Below are 22,915 nucleotides of genomic sequence, written 5' to 3'. Positions count from 1 at the left end.
CATAAACATCATGTGGTCAGCCTAAAAGTATGTAATGTTCTTAACTATTTACTTCCACGCATTGGAGAGCCTGGGACTTGGAAATTAATTCCTTGTCACTTCGCAACTTTAACTAGCTTTTGCTATCTTATGTATCTCACTGAAGGCATAGTCTCAAAAATAAACATTGCGTCAAGAAGTGCACAGGAAAGAGAATTAATAAACAAAAGAAAACAGAGGATCTCTTGGTTTTGTTTATGAGTATACCTTGCAAAGGCTAGTCCCTAACCTATTGTTCTAAGTAAACTAAATGATGACTTCGGTTAACGTACAGGAGAATAACTAAGCTAATACAATTACTGAAATGACAACATCTATCTTGCCTCCTGAAATTGCTGATGATGGATGACTGACACTCTCTGAAAGGTAAGGACATTAACAGCATTGTTTTCCTTTGTCCTGGAGCACTAGGGGAGTCTGCTCGTTTCCCAGTATGCACTAATCTACTCTTCAATGTGTAGATTTGCCTTGTTCTCATCTCAAATAACTCCTAAAACCGCGAAGAAAGCAGTTTTGTTGTTTTGTTTTTTTTCACAAAAGAAATAGGGGTATATTTACGTCAGCTTGAAGTCGATCCAGTGGCATGAAAAACATATAGTCCTTTCTTTGCATCATGGCTGCGTGGTTTGTAACGGTACCAGTTCAATTTCTACTGCTAGAAATCACTCCATTCTTACCATCATTTAATCAATTTCCTTTATGTACTGAAAAATAAATCTCTCAAATACCATCATTTGAGTCTGTATCAAACCAAAAGAGAATGAGATTAAAAAAAAAAAAAAAAAAAGTAACTTTGCCTTGAAAGCAAAAAGCCCCCAAAACTGAGACCTCACACTTGGTAAGTCTTTTTCCTTCCTGTCGCCTCAACTCTGCATGCTTATTAGAAAGGAGACAGTTATAAAAGGCATCTTTAACCTAGCAAAAAATAATTCAGACAGACAGCAGGCTGTGCTGCTTGGCACCTTACAAACACTTGTGAAGTTGAAGACTTGCTTATCCCTCCCAGTAACCCTGAGCGAACACCTGCCACCAGCCCAGCAAGCGCAGGGTGCCTGCCACCCAGCAACTCCACCAGCAAAAAGAAAATGTGTGAGATGAAATTTGACTACGACTGCTAGTTTGGAGGGCAGCATATTCTCTGTCCAGACTGGATGAACGCATTGCTGGGAAAGCTAGGATTGCACATTGGGGAAGACTGTCCCACTAGTGAGACTGAGCTACATGAAAGCCATGCTAGGCTTCACAAACCAAACATTTTAGAAAGAAAACCAGCTGGTTTTCACCAAACACCACCACCACCAAATCTGAGTACCAGCTTGAGCTGTATTTTGTTTCAAAGGCCACTTAATTAGCATCTGTTGTTTTTTTCATATTCGTGCACCTACAATACAGATGAAGCAAGAGTAGTTCAAATAGTACCATAGAATGATACTACTTAAGAGGTCATAGTTATTGGATACATTTATCCAGATTATAGGACAAAAAACTTGCACTAAATAAAGTTATATTTCTTTAATTATGCCTGTATAACACAGGTAGTTAAAAAAATATATCTGTGACTTTAAATATTAGGTATTGCTAAATTTAGTTATTATTAACCAATAATTTAGGCAGTCTGAAAGGTTCAAGCTGTTTGTAGCAATTCCAACCCAAAACAAAATCACATGACTAATACCAAACACAAGTTAACCCAACATCAGTCACACAGTAACCTGAAAGGACAGGAAAAGCCTTTTCACGCTATGAAATCACTACTTTAAGAGCATGCTAAAAAATCTTCACACCATGTAGAAACTAAATCATTGGCATCGAAGCAATGTAATTCTTCAGTTGAACAAGAAGCACAGCTCTCCAGATATGTTTATTATATAAAAAAGATACAAACAGAAGTTATTTTGAAAGAGCATCTCATCTCAAATTTCATAAACACGTGTGAGTTATGGAAATGTGGTAAACGATACTAAGAATCCTCATGCATCCTGAGACAGCAGTAATCGTGCTACGTGCTTTGAATACCTGAATTTCTGTCCATATTTCAAAAAGGAGGTAAAGACACGCGAGTAGGCGATACAGCAAAACAAATTAAGCTTACGACAAAATATATTTTTCTTTTATAGAACTGTCTGCAGAATTTTGCCATCTTTAAAATTGAAAAGCAGAAACAATTCCATACTGAAAAAGAGCTGAAAAATATTTATTTTATGAAAGTTGATTAAGTTCAGTAAGTTCCTGGACTCCGAGGAGGATACAGTCAGTACAAGGTTTGTGTCTCTGAATGAAACGAATGTCAGCACATAATTCCCTTGCTCAGATTTTCCAAACCTGCCTTGTCCAGTGAGTCCCAGTTTCAAGAAACTCCATTTGCCAGCTAGACGTAGTTACTGAGGTGCCTCTTTGGGTGCGTAAATCAAGTGTACAAAGATAACCAAGCCTGCTCCTTGTGAACAACCCCTGAAAATAAAAGCAGCGTGGCTCTGTCAACATACCCAGTGATGAGGGAGAGACAACATAGTAATAATATAGTCTCTAATAACTAGGCTGAAAGAAATGTGTCAATCTTTTCTACTGTATAATATGGTTAAATATTAACTGAAGTAGCAACTGGAATCCAGATCTTTCCCTTGTCTCAGCAGATCCCTCTGACTAGAGAGTCATTCATTCTCACTGTTGTAATAAATATTCACATATCACCTGGGGTGGACTTATCAAAACCAGAGAGAAACAACCCTTTTAAAACTAATCTATTCATTGCTGACAGGGTTCCCCAGCTCCAAAGGTGTTAAGTGTAAAATGCCAAGGAAAAAAAGATACACTGGTGCACCCGCATCCTGACAGAGAGCTCTAACCATAGACTTTGGGGTTCAAAAAGTGCCATTATTACTTGTAGTCATCTCAGCAAAGGTTTCCTTGATCTTTTGTAAGGAAAAACCCAAACACCGAAATAAAAAAAAAGCTAGTTTATGTTTTGAGTTTTGTGAGTACTCAACATGGTCATTGATTTCACCGGATCTATGATTAAATCAGCCATCAAGAGTCTGTAGCGTTACTGACCGGCTTCTAGCTTGCAGATATATTTCTAAGACAACTCTGTGAAGAGCAGCTGGGTCCTAACATGGTAGGAGGGAACAGAAAAGATGAGAACAAATCAAACTCACATTACTTGTATGCTGTATAGTGCCTGAAATCCTGGTGCCCACATAAATAAACCAGCAAACTAATAAGTACAGGAGCCCTTAATTGGATTAGTTAACCAGACGTTTAAAAAGAAACCCAGCTTGGAGCACTTAATGTTGTTTTTTCTAAGCCAGAGCCCTTGATTCTTATGATTAATACAACTCCATCCAGGTTTCCCGGGCCATTTACTACCATGTAACAGGGATACATTCGAGCAAGGGGAATGCAAATCATAGTGGTAAGAACACTTTACAGCATAAAGCTATGTGGATAGAGGTCAATCCACCATCCTTCATGCAACATCTAGCAGCAATGGCAATATACTAGCTCAACATCCAACAGCGGCCAAAAAATATGGATAACCCAAACAATTCCATTGCCTTGAGCTAAGCTACGTGAAATCAAATACAATTCAAACACAAGGAGATGGGAAAATTTGAAACTCTACTAGTTTTACTTTGTGATCTAGCTCAGCATAAAAAGATACGCGAGAATGGTTAATCACCCTCTGGCCCCAGTTATGCTTGTACCAGGACATACCTGCTTAGCCTAAGGATCCTCCCCTGCGCTGCATTTTCCCACTCTCTTAATGTGGGTGTGGTGTTTCACTACAAGGTGAATCCTGCAATAAATGTATCTTGGATGCACCCATCTTTCTTTTTAGATTGCTGCTGCTTTGCTTGCTTGCTTCTCTTTTTTTTTTTTCTTTTCTCCTTTTGCCTCCTTCCATCATTTGAAGACTCAGAGTTTGAAATATAAAATATTTCTTATGTGGACATTCAGAAGAATAAACTAAAGATGCTTTGGGGCTAGAGATGCTAGCTACTCTTGAATAATTTGCGTCATCTTTTTAAGCGAAACACTTCATGTATGGAAGCTGCCACCAACACCCAGGTGCTCTGCTCCTGCAAGTATTTTATCCTGCTCTGTTCCTGCTCTAGTTGCCCTAAACAGGCTTAATTTACCTTACATTACCTTTCATCTGCTTCATTTTCAAATGTGTTTCAGATGAATAAATAATACAGAGTACGAGATAAATGCACACAGGCAAAGTTGACAGCTGTCAAGCTTACCACCACCACCATATATTAATGTTCTACATCTCTTCATCCATCTTTTTTATGCATTACTCTTGATAACTGACTTTTGTACTAAATGTGTTAAGAACAGATCTGAAAAGGCCACTGCAGGGAAAAAAAAAAATATTCAAATGCTAAGCAGCTTTTTTAAACCTGCATATTCTATATTCAAATTATGCTTCCAATTAAAAAAAAAAGGCAAAAATTTTAAAACAGAGAATCCAAAATATACTAACAGCCTTTGCTAAGCTCGTAGCTGAAATACTAGCCTAATGCTTTCATTAACAATATGAGTGACATTTGTTATAATAGTGATAAAGTCATTTAATTACTAAGGAGAGCTTTAGAAATATGTGAGCTGCCTTGAAACGATGTGGCATTTGATGGCAGGGTGTGCTCATGACAGGGTTGTAGATGCAGCTGGATAGTTTAGAAACCCAGATTTGGATCTGGAGATCATCAATCACACTTTAATCCTTTTAACAATAAAAAAAGTATTCAGAGAGATAGACTAGGCTATTTATAGAATTAAATAGATTACACATTTCCAGGATTTGTGTGTGTGTGTGCAGATGGACTATTACTAATAAATTGAGTTTTCTCTGCTGCTCTGTCCATCACAAACACTCATTTGTGTGTCACACCTATCCGAAGGAAACAGCTGAGAAGAGCAAGGTACAATGCACCGAGGATCAGGCGAGCAAGGAGGACACAGGTATCTCGCCAACACATGGGGAAGCAGGGACTCAAAATCTCACTCTGTGGTTCCTCAGCTCCATTTTTGTGTCCCCCCACCCCGAGCGAGGGTGGCTCTGCCACGTCCCCTGCCCTGAGCGACAGGCGCGGAGCAAGAAGGCAGGCGAGGCTTCCAGGAGGAGATGGAGGTCACCTCTGCCGGGGACTGGGGGTGGTGGGCCTTCGTGATGGCAGAAGGCAGCTGGGAGGGTGGTAGGTGTCCGTACCCCATCGACTTGAGAAAAACACAAAAAGCCCCTGGGGAAGGAGTGACTCCTGAAGCCTCTCATAGGACCTTGCCTTCAGCATCCTGCTCACCTTTTCCTTTATGCAGGCTCCCAAATCCATTGACCCCACTGCAAACTTCTTAATCTCCTCAAAATACTTTAACACTTCCTTGACTTGGCTCCTATCAATCCCCTGGATGCTACCAACCTCGGACTGCCACACCTCAGTTGTTGCTGATAGCTCGCTGCTCTGCTGCTGTCACCAGCACCATGAAACTGAATCCCAAAGAATTACTGGGGTGATACTATCGCTATTTCTCACACTCCTGTGAAATCTTGAACTAGCCATGCACACATATGCTTCCTTTTCTTTCGTGCTCACTTTCCTTTTCTCTTTGCACTGCTTCTCATATATTTAAATATACCCCTGTGCACATGTATACATATATATATACGCACACACACGTGTGTGTGTGTGCTCAGTTACCCATGCACATGCTTGGCCTCTCTGAATTAGTTGACTGGTTTGTCATGTATGTTCAAATTGCTGCCTGTATTTATACCGTATTTGCAAAACATGAATATTTGCACAGTACCTAGCAATATGCCTGCTTCCATCTGGCCAGGCCCTAACTCCTCCTAACTGTGCTCGAGGCGTTCAATAGAGATTGCCAGAACTGTCAAAGAGCATCAGGCACTGGTTGCTTTGTCCATGCCCCAGCATAGGCTGAAATCCTGAATTCATTTCCAGGCTTCAAAATGTTCCCAGTGAGATCTGGAAGGGTGCTGTAGGATGAGTACACAAATTTTCAGTTTCTCTTCCATTAAGCACCCACTCCCAGCTGCCTTTGGGGACTTCAGCTTGCTGAACTTAATGGACTTTGGTCTGACTTCAGTGGGAACTCATACCTTATTATACGGCGTGGTTTTCAAACCAGTGCCTCTCCCACACATTTTATATGCTAACATTTCTCACAGGGTCAGCATAGTTAATTGAGGCAGAATTTACGTGGACTCTCATGCACATTATGGTTTCATATATGTTTACTGGGCCAAAGTGGGCACTGACGTTATTGGGACAGATCCTGTTCGGCGCTCAGGTCTTGCTGCAGAAGTATGCCCACTAATAAGTTCCACCTCTTTCTCGATTGCTCTTTGAGGAACAAAACCAGGAAAAATGTGGAGATAAATAGGTGACTTGCAAAGAGGAACAAATCTAAAAAATAGCTTGACAGTTCTATAGAAATATTTCCTGAGCCTTTATCCATGCATACTAACCACACATTCGACCTCATCCTTCATAATGGCCCCGTGGAAGCATTTGTCAATGAACCTCTTCCTATTCGTATGGTTTTTGAATGTTTATGGCACTTTCATTTGTACTGGACATGACATGATGTCAGTGTAGCATTTTTCCTCCTTACATCTTTGTGATATCATTAGTGACAAGAAGAAAGGCATGCTGTGTGCATAGCAACAGCTTTTCAAAGGCAAATAACCCAGCTGCTGTGCCTGATTTTTATTTTATAAAGGGCATCAGTTAATGAGTAATTATAAAATAAATATAATGCAAGACAGCCCACGGTATCTGCCTTTTTGAAAAGCTGTTACGGTGCAGGCGAAATGCCTGTCTTCCCACTGTGAACTGCGCTAGGCAGGCACAAACTGGAGATTGCATCTTCAAAGTAACAAGTACTTAAGGTCATGGCTGACTTCTGTAGTGTCCCCCCTCAACCCTCCCCATATTCTCCACTTAAACCTCTGGAAGCTGCAGCTACATAAAAAAACCCCAAACCCGTTTTCTAAAGCTATAGTTTCTTTTTTAATTAAATGGTTTAAAGATTTTTGGAACCATTACGAGCTTTAGATACATATAATGTCTCTTCACAGGACTCTGGCTACAGAATTGAGGCTTTTTGTCAATTAAACACCCACATACCTGCAACCTACATCTACGCACTTGTCCTATCTCGCAGCCTCCCTTGCCGGTCCCCAGACAGTTGCCTTTAAGTGAGATGAGACCTTTCACTGTTAAGATCACAAAATTCTGTGCTGAGTTTTGACAGACTTTTTTCAATGGCTTCAGACAATTCCCCTCTCCGCTCCTTTGGCTTCCTCACCTAAGAGCCTGCAATAAGGATTCCTGAAGAGCCAGGACTGAAAGCAGCCATCACTGCAAGCAGCCATAGCCAAAAGCATTTTGAAATCCTACAGCTGGAAATGGGATGAAAGAACAAAGTTTTATCTTACCAAATCTTTTCTGATTTCTTCTATTATGCCAGCAGATTAATCCCCTGAAAATTGCCAGCCCTGTTTTAACACTGTGCGCTGTTGCACAATGCCTTAAGCTGCTACATAAAGTAAGCTTACCGACTGAAAAAGGGGATTCATGTATATTGCACAGGTCATTTCTGATAAGCCAGGTGATCATATTAATTAAAATAGAAAAAACTGAGGGGGGAAAAAAAAAAAAAAAAAGAGAGACAGAGAGAAAAAGTAATACATATAGCTCAGTGCTGAATGGCATAAAGAAGCAGTTACACCCAGAAGAAAATCTGTCAGAAAGAAGATAAGCTTATGCCACATTTCAGATCTGAAGCAAAGCGATATTTCCTTATAATGACGGAAATGAAGCAATGCAATGAGCTTTACCTCATTGCCTCATGAGTAATGAGTATTAGCTATCATCACCAAATGGCTTCAGGTAAATAGTTCAATACAGAAACAAATTCTTGTATTTGATTTTGCATCTAACTGTGTAAACAGCTTGAAATAATCCAGCGCAGAAATTTCTGCCAAATATTCGTTCTGTGTTTTACCTATGGGAATCACAGCCTCTTACCGCAGTGAAACTGCTTCTTTAATATCACCTAATACGGATCATTAGTCTGGTATGCAGATAATGAGAGGAAATTATCTGGGTTCATCTCTTGTTCTGAGCGGCTTCCAGCTCCCCCAGGGACAGGAGGTGGCCACCGGCTCCACGTGGACGTAGCCCCTGAGGGTGCCTGGGGCTGGTACCCATGGCGGGGGTCCATCATCCCCTGGCAGCAGCCCGCTGCTGTACTGCAGAGCATCTCCCCTGATGCTGGGTACCTGGGTTTGGGCAAATTAATCTAGCTCTCTCTCTTTTCCACACCACTGAAGCTACTGTGGAGCATCTTTGTTATCATCTCACCAGTTAGCTGGGAGCTATTTCAGAGTTCAGAAAGCCAGTAACTTCTTTTAACCATCTTATTCTGTTGGTTCCTCTTTTTATTCCTGATCTAAAGTCCATAGAAATCACTGCAGAGGTGGTCTGTTTTCTGGGGGATGCCGAGGCCCAGTTATATCTTCTCTAATGAAATGTTATTTTCCACTGTCATTGTGAGTTACGTACATAGCAAACTCAATCCCAAGTTCTTTAAGTCCTAAAGGTTCTCCTTTTTGCTTCTATTCTTAAGGCAGTTTTCATGTAACTACTGCAACATATTACCGAAGCTAATGGTTTAGCAGGCTTCAAGGATGAACGGGATCTATCTAGAGATAGTAAGAGCCTTCAGAGTTAACTCAACTATCATTAAACAGCTTTAGAAAGAATATAAAATCTCATACTACGGATCTGGAGTCTCTGGGTAACAAGGGTTTGAAAGAAATTCATCCTCTTGAAAGGTGCATCTGTAATTGCCTACTGCAGAATTTCTGTAGCTCTTTCCAAACCATCTAGTTCTAGTCATCACCAGTGACATTGTAGCCTAGTCCAGTTGCTGAGGCCATCTTCTTGCTCAGACATATGCCCTTTTGCTGTATTTACAGCCTGCCCATTTTGTCTGCGAACTCGCATGTTCACTTTCTTCATTTTCTTTGATAGTTTTCTGAAGAGCAGACTTCCATATTTCATTATTTCTAATATTAGATACAACTATAAGGTTTAGACCAGAGAAATACAAGTTAAAGGAGTAATTTCCCTTGTAATTTATTCATACCCTTCTCAAAGTGGGGCTATACTAATTAACTAATGGTTAAGAATAATGGTAAATTAACATTTGATATAGATATCATATTTTAAAGCTATGAAAAACTAATTATATAGCAATTACCAGGTTCACAGTCTGTGAGTGCTGGTCCTTTGATACACCTGCTAAGCTCTGCAACGTACCACTGTTCACCTTCAATGTGTCACTAAAGTTACAAACTTAATGGACAATAAACTGGCAATGAAGTGTTTTTAATTTTGATAGGTCCACCAGAAGGAATTAACTGGACAGTGTACTAGTCCTCATTTTCAGTAGTTCATTGAGTTAGTCCTGCCAGCGTTTCTTCTGACTTCATTTTTTTTTTCCTAATCCCAACATTTCGTAGATGTTCCATTATTTGCGCCTTAAGACTTTGGTTTGGCTTGCTTTCCTTCATCCGTCTCCTTCGGAGCAGCCCACGCACGCTGTGGGTACCCGATGTGCCTGACCAGAGAGCAACATCTCTTCAGCTCCTGCAGAAGGAGAGCCGGCCACGGCACCGGCACAGCCCCTGCCCCTGGGCCTGAGCCAATTTTTTGGCACAGCATCGCACGGGTCCGTGCAGCGGTGCCGCCCTATGAAACTCCATCTCTCTATTCAGGGAGTTTTTTGGATCGGGTTTCTTTTTGCTTTTGTTTGATATCTCTGAGTTTGATTTGTTTGATGCTGACTTTGAATCCAAGAGTGGAGTTTGACCACACTGAAGCATTTACGTGTTAGACTAAAGCAGAGAACAGTATCTAATCTAATACCTTTTATGCCCTAAAATCTTCAGTCTGCAACCTGAGTACTCCTATTCCCAGAATACAGTGAGTATTTAATCTTTTACATTGGACACAATAACAAGTGTTCTTAATACTATTTACTGCCAGATGGGGTTGGGAGGATGCATTTGACCTTGCAGTGCCACGAACATACCAATTTCCTGCCATTTGTCCTGAAAATCATTCAGCAGTTGTGAATATTTCTTAATTATTATGAGGTTCCCTCCTCGGTCTTTGTTTTTCACTCAGACTCTCCAGTGACCATAACACAGATTGAAAGTGGCTTACCATTTTAAAGACAAACCCCAAATCTGTAAAGCATGGGAGTTTTCCCTAAGGTTCAGTTAATTCTAGAAATACTGATCAACATTTGAAGTGGTCTTCAAAACAAAATTGCAGTTCTTTTCAAGTTACATTAATATTGGACAGACTTGCAAAAATCGTTAGCGATGCTTTTCTCTTTTATGTGCCTTTGATTTTACTCTGGAGCCTGAGTAACAGAGCAGCAGCTTGTCCAGTCTCTCTTCTCTGCCACAGGGGAGTTAAAAGTGCTGGCCACGGGATGACATATCCTAGACAAAGGGAAGGAAAGGTGGGATCTGCGGTGGCTTCACAGATCCCCGACAAAAGAGGAACTGCGAGGAAATGCGGGAAGAACGGGCAGTGAGCAATATCCACAGTCGGGCATGGGGAGGAAAGGGGAAAGGGCACGTCCACAGAGATCCTGGAGTTGAGCAAAAATGAAAGCGCAAACAGCGCTTTAAACGGGGATAAGAGAAGAGGAAAAACAGCGGCTCAGCCAGAGCCCCGAGCAGCCACGGCTGCAGAAGGACAAGGCTGTGCATCTGGGGATCAGGCAACACGCAACTGCCCTGTCCCATGGTCTCAGTCTTACTAACCCTGGGAACACCATCATCCACACCACACGAAGTGGAGAAAGGCACATTTGCAAAGCTGGTCTTTGGGCGCCTCGTAATATCGGAGTTCTCTCACAGGTGAATATTAAAATTTTACCCGTTACCAGAAGTTTGCCAAGTGTCTCACAAAACTAGTAAGTCTAAGCTCCCTCTCCAAATTCAGCTTTCAGAAGTTGAACATACTGTTACAAGACAATGGGGACCAATTCTTAATTAAAAAAAAAAAAAAAAAAGAATAAAAAGCGTGGCTAGCTAGGATGTCCCATCTCTCTCCCCAGCCTTGGAGGTACTCCTGAGGTATTCCAGCCCTGCCTACAACTGGCCACAATGCTTAACTTAATTGCAATTGATATTCATTATTTCCTTATTTAGCCTGAGAAATAATTAGGTATCATATGTCCTTCTACGGACATACCCAGAATGGAGTCATAATGTACTCCATTAATTAAACTGGTAATAGTTCAGTAGCGTGACAGTTTGACATTCCACAAATGAAGAAAAAAGGACAAACAACTGAAAAAGGTTGTTTGATTTTTTTTAAAGTATAATTAATTACATGTGTAAATACATTAGCTACAACTCTGGACAAGCAATTAGACAACTAATTATGGAGAAAATGCAATTGAAGGCTCAAACAGATGACCACCCGTCTGCTAGCCATCCCAGGTGTTTATGTGTTCTCTGGGTTGTTTATTTAGGTTTATAAAAACACATCTGTTCCCAGAATTTGGACACAACTACAAAATGCAGTACACAGAAGTACAAAGAAACTCAGCCCTCCCACTAGCAGGTTTTTTTCCATTCTCCTGCCACTGCTGTCAGCCCACGAAACAGTTCTTGTACCCATCAAAGCATACACACTTCAACACATGTGCTGAAATGCTGCTCTTGCCACTGGGGCTTAAACATGCGGTCAGGTGCTCCGCTCAGTGAGTCCTGGACTAGGTTTGTGTTTAATTGCTTTTCTTAAAATAGGGAGAGGGTATAACTTTTAGAGCTCCCCCCCCCCCCCCTTCTTCAGGGCAGAATTATCAGCCAGAAACACATACAATTTTTTTAAAAAGATCCCCAGAATCAGATCTCCCACTATTGTTACCCTTCTGGAATGTACGATACTTAATGCCCAGAATTGCATTTTAATCAATCCGGACATATGCAAGACAGTGCATATTGTCAGTGGGACTTATATGGGATTATGTTGCTTAGAAGAAACTGTAATGCAAAATCAGTATCTTTGCCTGGTTTTCATATGTCCTTTAGCCACCTCCATAGGCAAGCCAATGTCCTACCACCTCCATACTTAAATACTGATTTAAAATGTCAGAAGCAGACTCTTTTTATTGGAGTTGTACTCCTTTTCTTCCTGTTATGGAACCACTTTCCCAGTGGAAAAAAAATGGGATAATCCTTTACATGAGAATGTGCCCTTTCCTCCGGATTGCTGAGGTTCTTTTAAGATCTGCTGTTTTACCTCACTCAATACAGTATTTGGGAAGGGATTTTTTTCAGTAATTTATTCCCTTGAGAGAAGTTTACAGCAACTAAACTAATTAGGCATGAGTCTAAGTAAACATGAAAATGCTAATATGCTTCCAAATGTCTGCACCTAATGTATTAGGTTTTGTTTTATATTTATCTTTTAGACTTTATGAAAGTCTCCCATGTGACAGGAGCACTTCGTTTCCTTTCTGTGTTCAATGCCTTCTCACCTTCTATAGCTCCTGTCTCAGTCAGGATGGGAGAGCTTGCCCCAGTCTGTGCAGCAACGCAAGTTGGACAGCCCAGTGATAAGCTTGACAAAAAGGATCTGGGTGGAGAAAATTAAAAGAATAAAATAGTGTGATTGGAAAAAATATTCACCTTCACGTAACTGCTCATAAAGACTTCATCAAGTTAAAAGTGCAAATACAATTTTGCACTGAGAATCAGCTTTATTTTTAAAATCAATTTAGACTTTTTCTAGACTTTACTATACTATACTATACTATAGTAGATAGTATTTGCATCCATAATACTACCCTCTGGCTGCATTAACACTGCAGTGTCCTAAATACCGAAGTTTAAAATTTCTGTAGTTTTTTAAAGGTTACCTCGTGGTTCATGGACACCTATATTTGGTCTTCAAACTCTTCTGTGCACTCAGCTTTTTCTTCTTCTAGAAGCTGGCATCAAAACTCCTTCTCGTGGTCAAATCTGAAAATAATGTCATGCACAAAAATAAGGACACTTTTCAGTTCACATACTAATAAGTTATTAGGAATGGGAAAGAATACATGGCTTATGACACCTCCTGCAATCTCATTCTCTCTCACATACTCAATGAGTTTCACACAAATAAGACGCTGTAACCTGCTGTAACTCACCTCATCTTAGTTCTGTTTGACTCTCCTACTTTTAATGTTTAGTAGAACACTTATGACAACTGTTTTCTGTGCCTAATGAGCAAGGAGGCAACCTGCTGAGCTTTTCACCATTGACTGCTCCAGAGTTCCACAACACCCCTTGTTGATAGAAGGCTATTTTCCCAATGTAACAGAAAATGATGTGCGCAACCGCAAGTCTGATTCTGCCACTTTTAAGAAGTAGCAGGTAGAACAGCAACACTGTCAGTCTTTAAGGTAAAATAATTATATTGCTTTCTCAGTATTAACGAATGCAACTTGCCCACGTAGGGTCCTTGATGCTAAGTAAGGCTATTTGGGCAGCAATTGTGCCAGATTAAGAGGTTATCACTCCACTTTCTGCTGATCCCATCACCCATTTCATCACTACTGGAGGTTACAGGCTTCTCCAAACTGTCAGCTAATGGCATGTGTAATTGCTTCTAACCCAGTTCTGTCTAAATGAATCCAACAGCTGAAACACTTCTAATAATAAGGGTTATCTAACACAGCTCAGTTCAGCAAAACTGGCTTATGGAGAGACTAGACATCCAGTTACACTGACAGATCAGGGAGGCTGGTAATTTCAGGGAAGGGGTGATGAACAGCTGAAGATGAGGTGTGGAACAGCAGGAAAACTTTAACACAAGTTAACTAAATCCAAAATGGCAATCTGGTAGCAGCGTTACTGTGCTCTCTCACTTTTACCTTTCAGATAGATGCACAGTAAATACTGATGTCTGGTTTAACAAAGCACTGTTTAGTGAACATCAGACTCCGTCAGCTGGTTCCTTCTCATGCCTCATCTTTCTTTTTAGATCTCAGAATATCAGCAGAGAGAACGCAATTACAGTACTGTTAGTGAAATCACACGGCCTAGCTGTAGGCTTCCATCTTGTCAAACCTAGGGGGAAGGAGACACCTGTGGGCATGCGCTGCCCTTCACTTATTTATTTTTAATGATAAGCAAGTCAATACTGACGCAGCGAAGACAGGCTGAAGTGCTAACACTAAAGCAGTCAACAGCACCTTCTAAAAGTATGAAATACGCTCCCGTTGCGCTGAGTTACAGACTGCGTGAAGCCCCCCTTTGAGGGCTGGCACGTTACTAGCGGAAGGGCTGCTTCACCCTGGAACGTGACAAACATTTGGGAGAGACGGTGGGAAAGGCTTGCGGAGCCGTTTCCTCCTGCCGCCTTCAGATACATGCTGGCTCAATATGAGGGTGTCAAAAGTGTTGAAGAGAGTTTGTAATCGGCTCTGTTCTGGAGAGCAACTCAAGGGAGCTTTTTAAGGCACTCTTAACTGGCTTAAGGCCTAAAGTTAATCAGAATGGAAAAGCATGGCTGGGATGGTTGGACAAAGTAGACCTTACACGTGTATAGCAGGGGAGAGCTTATATTTCCATAGTAACTCTCTCTACCAGGAGAATTCTTTTTTTCCTCTGCTGCGCCAGCTCAGGGCATCTACCCAGCGCTCTCTGTCCTCCCCTCACGCTTTTAGAAATCACCTTCCCACCTCCTGCAGGTACCTCTGAACCACCTTGCAAGCAACTTCGTAATTCCTCCTTCCGTCTCTCTTTGATTTCCTGGGCCCCCTCCCTTTTTTTTAAAACTCTTTCCTAGAAGTTAACTCGTTCACAGCATCAAAATGTCAAGACCAATTTTTGAGAAATTGGCAGGGGACTGGTATACTACAGAAGTTGGTTCCTGTACCGACAGAAATCTGTAAATCTGGTTATATCTGATGGCTTTGTTAACAAGATCCAGAACTAAGTTCCTAATTTCTCTTTTTCTTTCATTTTCAGAAAATGCAACAAAGTTCTGTTTATCAGCAAGCAAAACTTTGACATTCTGTAACTCAGAAAATCTCAGCTCTGCTGCTTGAGACTTTTTCAAGAGTTTTACAAACATAAGAGCATCACTGAGATGAATATATGGTTCAGCTAAAAATCTCATTTTATAAAGATGTCTAACACAAAGTCACAAAATGCAACAGCAAAAGAAAATAAACACAAATGCTTTCGTTGTTTTTTTTTTTTCCTTTCAACCGCATTAAAAAGTCCACAAAGATGTTCCTTAGGACATGAAACTGGTGGGTTTCTAACCTGAAAGATGTGCAGAGTCACAAAATTAGGTGCCTTATTACTTTTAAAAGTCCTCCTTGGTACTTGAATTCTTTGACAGATTTCTAGTTAATTTTAAAGTAAGACTACTTACCTGTGTTGGTCTCTTTTTGCCAACTATTTGGCTGGCCCCAGTGTATCTAGCATTAATTTTGGTATTTCCAAAAGGGTAAGATTTAACTCTGTGAGTCTAATTTCTTTGGGGTAAAAATGATCTCTGCTTTTTTCTACCTTCTTATAATGTTCTCAGAGCTACACCCATCTAGCAATTATTTTGATAAGTGAATGGCATTTCCCATATTCTTCCAGCCTCTGATTCTCAGCCATGCCACAAAAGTTGGTGGCTCATAACTACTGGCTCTCAGCAGGTACCATTATTTTCAAAATAGTGAGATACTAAGAGCTGAGTAAGAATTTTGAAAATAAAGCTTAATTTAAAATCTTCCTTTCTTGAAATGTAAATATTAACTGGAAATAGTTGGTTTAATGAATAACATGGATTCTGAAAAAAAAAGGTCTCAATATTTTCAAAAGGAGAATGCTGTTTCTTAGTCTAGCTCTTTTTAAATTTTAGGTTACACTGGTTGTTTGCTGGAGATTTAGTGCTGGGATACCATGTGACAATTAACAGTCTCAGACATTTTCTAGCTACCTAGGAAGGACCTCAAGTTCAGAAATCATGAATCAGAAAAACCCCTGCCCTTAGAGGAATGGTTGGTGAGAGTTTCTGAACAGTCATCATAAGGATCTGATGGCTGCAAGTTACCATCAGCTTCGGCCCCCCTCAACTTCTCCCACGCTGAATGGTGTCTGAAAACACTCTCATGTAAACCTCTTTTCTGCAAAACAATCGTCACATAAATCACACAAAGACATCAGAATAATTACAACGCAGAGAAATTCCAACAAACTTTTGAACTTCCTCCATTTCTATAATTGCATCATCTCTCAGTTGCTGCCCATCTATAATTAACAGCTGTAAAAAGAAAGGAGTATCTTTAACAAATTTAGCACATACATACCTGGTTAAGCTGCCACAGTTGCAGCATTAACAGAAGAGCAAGAGAGAGGCAGTGGATGAGGAAAGCTGGTGTGGTACATATCCAAAGCATGGGGTGGGTGGGTGTTTGGCCCTCTTTGCACATTCACCCCTGATGCCTATCCTGAGTTTTTTATCAGTTTTCCAGTCATATGTTTCAGTGACAAATATAAAGTCAACGTGATTTCAGGAACTGGCCTCCATTCAGCCAGCCGCAGGGGCTTCTGCATCCCCGCTCGCACCTACGGAGCGCGTTGTTTAAGGCTTGCTGAAGATTCAGGCAGAAATCATTCCATCAATTTACGTTTAATGACGGCTTCAGGGTTAGTTTTAGCACTTTACAAGCTAGAAACTTAATTATAAATTTTCTCTCCACACTTCCCAAGGAAACTTTCCGTTCTGGAGCCCGGAAGACAACATTTACCACGACTGATAGAGGCAGCGGTGGCAATCCTGACGCAGGGTCAGATGTGATCGCTTGTGACTTAAAAACCGGCCAGGGTTTTCCTGGGAGGCAGCCGCGGGAAGAGAGCTGCCAGGGATTGCAGCTACGACAAGCTGATCAAATTATCGTATCAACACCGCTTAGCAGTTTGCACTTGAGGCGCAGAAAGCTTTTACCGTGCCTGAGGTTTTTACCTCTTTCCAGCTGCTTCATCGTCAAAGCTTTCAGCCACCAACATTGAAATTGGAGGGGTTTTTTTTTTGGAAACTTCCTCCATCGAGCGTACAAAGTGTTCAGTGAAAGAGATGGGATTATTTGAGTAGCGTCACAGATCCACTCCACTACCTTGTCCCTCAGCTCGGCAGGAAAGCCTGCCGGGCCTCAGGTGCTACCCGGCATCCAACGCACGCGTCCCCTCAAACGGCAAAAGAAGGTATTTTTATGTCACTGTAATGAGGTTTTTTAAAGTGCTTTTCATCCAGCGCTTGGCATCGCGGGTTGCTGATCGTCATGGAGTGTGAACAAAAACCAGTATGTGCAGGTCTCCTGTAAAATAGCATTTGCTCATCGCATTTGGACTGACACTTTCATTCTTTTTCATTTTTATTTTTTTTAAAGATCCTAATTGAAAGCCCTGCAGAGAAGCTGTCAACTTAAATTCATGACAAAGGTAGCTGCTTCTGCAGGTTGGTTTTCAAACTGCCGGGTAGAAATGTGACTGACACGTGTGTCACGTGTGACAGAAAAAGAGCTCGTTCTGAAGAACTTCTAAAAATTGGCATTTTTATAATTGAACTGAGGTTCATGAAACGGGAAGACAAAGATGCTTTGGTGTTTTTCAGAGCATTTATAGGCCATGTTTCAGAAAATTACTTCCTCAGGAAAACTTCTCTTAAGGACAGCATGTAAACATAAGCTTAGATCCCACTAAGATTTCAGCAATATTGAAGGCTGAGTACAGATTTAAATGCTGTGTTAAGAGGGTTGATTTTCTGACAGACTTTCAAAATCCACTATTCAGGGAATATACATTTAAATAAGGGTTCACACCTCTAAGCTGGGCAAACATTGCCATAATAACCAAGTGCTGGTACGCAGAGGTTCCTGAACCACAGGGTTCCAAAATTTCCTCTTAGCTGAAATTTGTTCACCAACTTTTGTCTGAAATCTTTTTTCCCAATACTCATTTTAACGGAAATTAGTAGATTAACATATTTTATCAACTACTGGAGTTCTACCTTTGATTTTAATTAGGCTTGGGTCAGGTCCGAAAAAAAAAGACAGGCTATTTCAACAAATGAATTGAGAAAGACTTTGTGTCTTACAAGTGGTACATAACAGTGATTTGAATGTATATTCATCTGCCCTATGATATAATTACTTTGAATAGAAAAATCTCTTTTTCCTTGTTTTCAGGAGGAATCACTGAGTCTGAAGAATTTCCTTAAAGAAATCAAAATTGCCCTTATAACAATGTCTTTGTCATTTCGGATTTTTTTACTGTCCTTTTTTTGTGCATTTCTTCAAACATTCTGACTAAAAACCACTTCTACTTCAAAACCTTTATTTTCACAAGTTTCTTCATTTCATCAACACGTATGTTTTCTCCAAAGCCTTTCAGAAAACTCCATTATAATCAGAACTTGAATTTAAAATGAAAAAAGAAAGTATGTAGTGAAAAGGGTAGAACAGATGGGGGAATAAAATAAACCCCAACAAAATGCAAGTTCTTTCAGCTGTTGCTTAACTATAATAAAGCCTCTAACATCACAAACAAGGTTTTTCTTTTCCCAATGCTCTCCTTCCTTCCCTTTGAATTTTTTTGCAGGAATTCCTAATACTGCTGCCATAACTTCAGCCACTCGGATATGAAAAATATTGAGAGCCCTAGCGTAGGTGGTGCAGGATACAAACTGTGGTGTGCATTGATTAGACTTGCTAAGAGCAGGTTTTACCACCAGACTACTTCTGATACCAGCTTCTTTAGTCATTGTTATTTCTATCATATATTGAAATTCCATTATTAGGAGTATTTGCTCTATCTAGCCTGAGATGTCTAACATGGCTGCCCAAATTAGGAGGCTTTTCAACAGTGGGTGGAGAGAGAGAGACTCCTTCACAGTCTGGGAGTTAATTTCCACATCCACCATCAGTTACGGTCATACATGCTGTTTAATGTCAGGAAGACAGCACACCCATTTACGTGGGACCTTTATGTCCTTTTCTAGTCACCCAAAGGAGAGGAAGGTCACCAGGTGTCAGAAAGCACAGAAGGAGAAGCCTCATTTGTTGAACTGAGCATTCATACAAAGCCACTAGTCTGCACTAGAAGAAGTAGGTATAATAGATGGACATAGATTTTTAATGCGTATTATTTTATGTGTGGGGAATTCTAACTGTATCTGAAAAAGAGCAGCCCAGCCTAGAGGATGAATTTGGAAAGCTGGACTTTCAATAAATTTACAGGATCTAGCTCTTTATTTCTCACGTGGAAGCGGTGAACGCAAGATAACAATCTTCTTCTGGATCCTCAAAGCACACCCTGGTGCTGCTGGAAAATTGTTTTTAAATCCTAATGCATTGCTGGAGTGTCATAACGGTAGCACAGCCATGCTAAATGTATTCAGTGGGTGACATTAACAAATGTGACTGTTCCAGATATAGCATGGTAGGTGTCACACTGCACTCTTTTGATAGCTTAATATAGGGCAAAAACTACAATGAATGGTAGTAACAAGAGGCTACATCATTATACCTGATACCAAGAGTACGCCTGATCTGTTGGATCAGTGAGAATGGTGATAATCTTGGCCTTGGGGGCCAGAGAAGGTGCTCATTTGGAAGCTTTCTCAGAATAGAAATAATTGGCACTTTTCTCAAAGAGGAAATGGCTTGTTGCATTGACTGGAACGGGGAAAATTCCAGGTACCTGGACAGGTGTGAGAGAGAAATATGTTTTAAAAAGCAGAGTTATTCTAATCCCCAAACTATTACCTATAAATACGTCCACTTATTTATTATGGGTAGGATGTACCTCCAGGATATATTTATGTGTGCATGTAAATGATGAACATTAACTGAAATTAGCCTGTAAGGATCTACAACCACTAGGACTGTGTTTATAGAGAAAGCTTCAAGCAAATATATGTTACTGGTATTGTCACTATTTTATAGCAGAGTAAGGAGAAAGGAGATATCCAGATTTCCACTCCAGTGGTAGCAGAACTACTGTGCTACGCTTCCTCCCAGAAGAGCTTAAGTAATCAATTTATTTATCAGAGCAAAAAATATTTGAAATTTTACAATTTCTTTAATATTGATTCCTGCTCACCAATGAGCTCTAAAGAGCCCCGATTTACATCACATTCAGTTAATATTACCAGTTCATTTATAGTGTACACCCAGAGTAGCTTATGACTTCATCCTTGTATAGTCACAGAAGCATTGATAAAATTAGGTATTTATGAAGCTCAGATACTAATTATTGGAGACTGGGCTGGCTGAATGATGCCTTTTATCTGCAGGGTACTGCAACTAGACAAGTCTAATCTGTTAAGCTTCAAATCTCCAGCTAGGCGTTCTGACCACAAACTAGCCTACTTCTCCCAGATAATAAAAAAAAAGAAAAAGAAAAAAAAAAACAACAAAAAAACAACCAAAGGAAAAAAAAAACAACTCAAGTCTTCAGGTAATAGCTGACTGACTGAGAGCGACCTGTTTCCTACTGCTGATGCTCAATGCCTTCGCAATGTTGTGGAATCACTCATCCTCCTCGCTTGCCACCTCCTACCCTCAAATATGTACACAAAGGCTTGTTGTTCCTAAGAAGGAAGAAGCATCTTTGGCTGCTGCAATGATTTGGTCGGTTTGTTGAAGGGACGCCTCCTTCCCGCTTGCACAATTCTGACAAGAGCGTCTAACTATTGCTGCTCCCCAACTCGACGGGCAGCCCGAGACGAGGGTGCCTGTTCTTTGCTATTGAGGGCCTCTGGGTGACTTCTGACAAGAAATGCTGGTGAGGCAGTTCCTCTGATCAGAATCCTCAAGCTAATCCCAACAGCTCCATTCTGTCTTGTATGTTTGTCATGAAATAAACATTAGTGGTATCTGAAATGGAGCCACAAACAGCTGTGCTAGTTATACTAAACCAGCACCTTTATTTAATCACCCTTTTTATCATTATTAACTAACTAATAAATTGAGTATTTACACAACAGATTAAAAAAATGCAGAGTACACATATCTCAAAAAAATCTGCGCCTGCCTAGAAACCATTACCACCCATAGACTGTATAGCTGATAAGAAAAATGCAGTTAAAGTAGCCTGATTTTGTGAAGTGCCTAACAAGCATTCACCCTTAAGCATTTTTTTCTTTAATTTATGGAATAATTACAGTTGCTACTGGAGCAGGTTTACTTACAGCTTCATTACTGCATAGTACTAATTGTAATTTTATAACACAGTTTAGTACATTCTTCCTTCATATATTGACTGACAACATATTGATCAAATACAAAAATTCTCCCCTCACGCCAGTTTACTTCAGTAACTGTCAGACCTAATACTTTTCATAAACACACGATTTTCAATATGTTAGTTCATTTTGCACATTTTGGTGACCATCTGTGAGAACCAAAGGCACTGGGTCTTGCAGAATACATCCTTTAAAGTAATTTTCATAACAGCTTTGTGATTAAGCCCTGCTTTTTCCTGTAAAAATCACCATAGACTTTCAATGCCTTTGACACAAATAGCTCCTGCTATTTAAGGTCTTGACAAAGCACATAATAACCATACCTGGTTGCTATGGCAGGAAAAGCTAAACTCTTGGGTATAAAGGATTTGGCATGGCAAAATAGTGGGAGTTAAATGGCAAAGGAGAGCTCTCTCAGCCAGTATGAACTTGCAGGATTGAAACGAGGAGTGGCTACTTATGTAGTAAATGGCAGGACTATTCAATTACTGTAGGGTACGTATGAAAGAAACAGCAGCTGTTCTGAAGCAGATACAAACTCATGTTCAATCACTAAGGTTTAGGGGGAAACATCTCTTTCGATACAGTAGACCATTAACTACAGTCCTCCTGGACTTTTTGCGGTACATCCTCTGAAATGAGTCAATGAAGATCATTATAGCCGATGCTATACTGAAATATGTACGTCTGCAGTCAAACTCACTGTGGCAGTTCCTATTCATGCAATTCCTCAAAACAGAGACATTGGAGAAATTCAGTAGTAATACAGGAAAAACAGTGCTTTTCCCCAAATGGACAAGAGTTATATGAAACCAAAGGGATTTGAACAGTGTTGCTGACAGAGGTTGCTATCAACTTGTAATCCCCCAAACCAGAAATACAAATGGTGGTGATGGTAGAGAAACATATGGCCACAAGCATCTTCCATAGCATCTTGTACCTATTTACGCTAGAGAACAATCCTCATTTTCATGTGGAAAGCATATTAGTCTCATTAACATGAAGACAAAAGAAAAAAATAGCAGATGCAAAAAGGTGCAGTATTTATCGATTTGCTACATTTAAGTAATTTTCTTGCCAGCCAATGCCCTTACATCAGTTATCCCCATCAAAAATCCTGCAGTTTTCCAAAGGGTCTTGATCCATGGATGTTACCAGCAATTGAAGAATGATCACCAAGAACCAGCCCAGAGTAGCAACACCTTTTGAAAATGAAAAACAAAGCAAGTCAGTCTCAAGAAACAACACATTTATTCTATTTTTGCTTAGACGTAATTATTTTGATATTCATGATGGAAAATCTATGGTCTGAACCTATAAACCATCTATGTCAAAATTTTACTCCAGTTTAAACTATTAACATGAACAAAATGTTAAACCTCTAATTTTCACTGCTTACCTTGCTTCTTTTCCTTCTCCTTTGTTTTGACACTCAAGATAATGAGCAAAAACAATTTCACTTTTGCTAGTGCTCCTTTTTTATCATATTCATATCATAAACAATAGAGCCTACCAATACA

At 40.2% G+C, this 22,915-nt stretch overlaps 1 long non-coding RNA gene across 5 annotated transcripts; it reads right to left on the bottom strand.

Moving 5' to 3' along the window:
• Positions 1 to 1,536: 1,536 nt before the first annotated feature.
• On the bottom strand, positions 1,537 to 19,844 carry LOC138689549 (uncharacterized). Of its 5 annotated transcripts, none has more exons than XR_011328443.1 (4): positions 19,676 to 19,844; positions 13,021 to 13,123; positions 12,640 to 12,737; positions 9,788 to 10,585 (listed from the first exon to the last, which is right to left on the bottom strand). It is a non-coding gene; the product is annotated as an uncharacterized lncRNA (long non-coding RNA). The 5 variants fall into 5 exon arrangements; XR_011328461.1 differs by lacking the exon at positions 19,676 to 19,844 and adding an exon at positions 16,459 to 16,550; XR_011328439.1 differs by lacking the exons at positions 9,788 to 10,585; positions 19,676 to 19,844 and adding an exon at positions 1,537 to 2,490 and having other exon boundaries at positions 13,021 to 15,441.
• Between the last annotated feature and the right edge of the window lie 3,071 nt (positions 19,845 to 22,915).

Source organism: Haliaeetus albicilla, chromosome 1, assembly GCF_947461875.1.
Source record: "Haliaeetus albicilla chromosome 1, bHalAlb1.1, whole genome shotgun sequence".
NCBI lineage: Eukaryota > Metazoa > Chordata > Aves > Accipitriformes > Accipitridae > Haliaeetus > Haliaeetus albicilla.
Note: the sequence above shows the minus strand (reverse complement) of the source record. Positions and strands in the feature narration are given on the sequence as shown.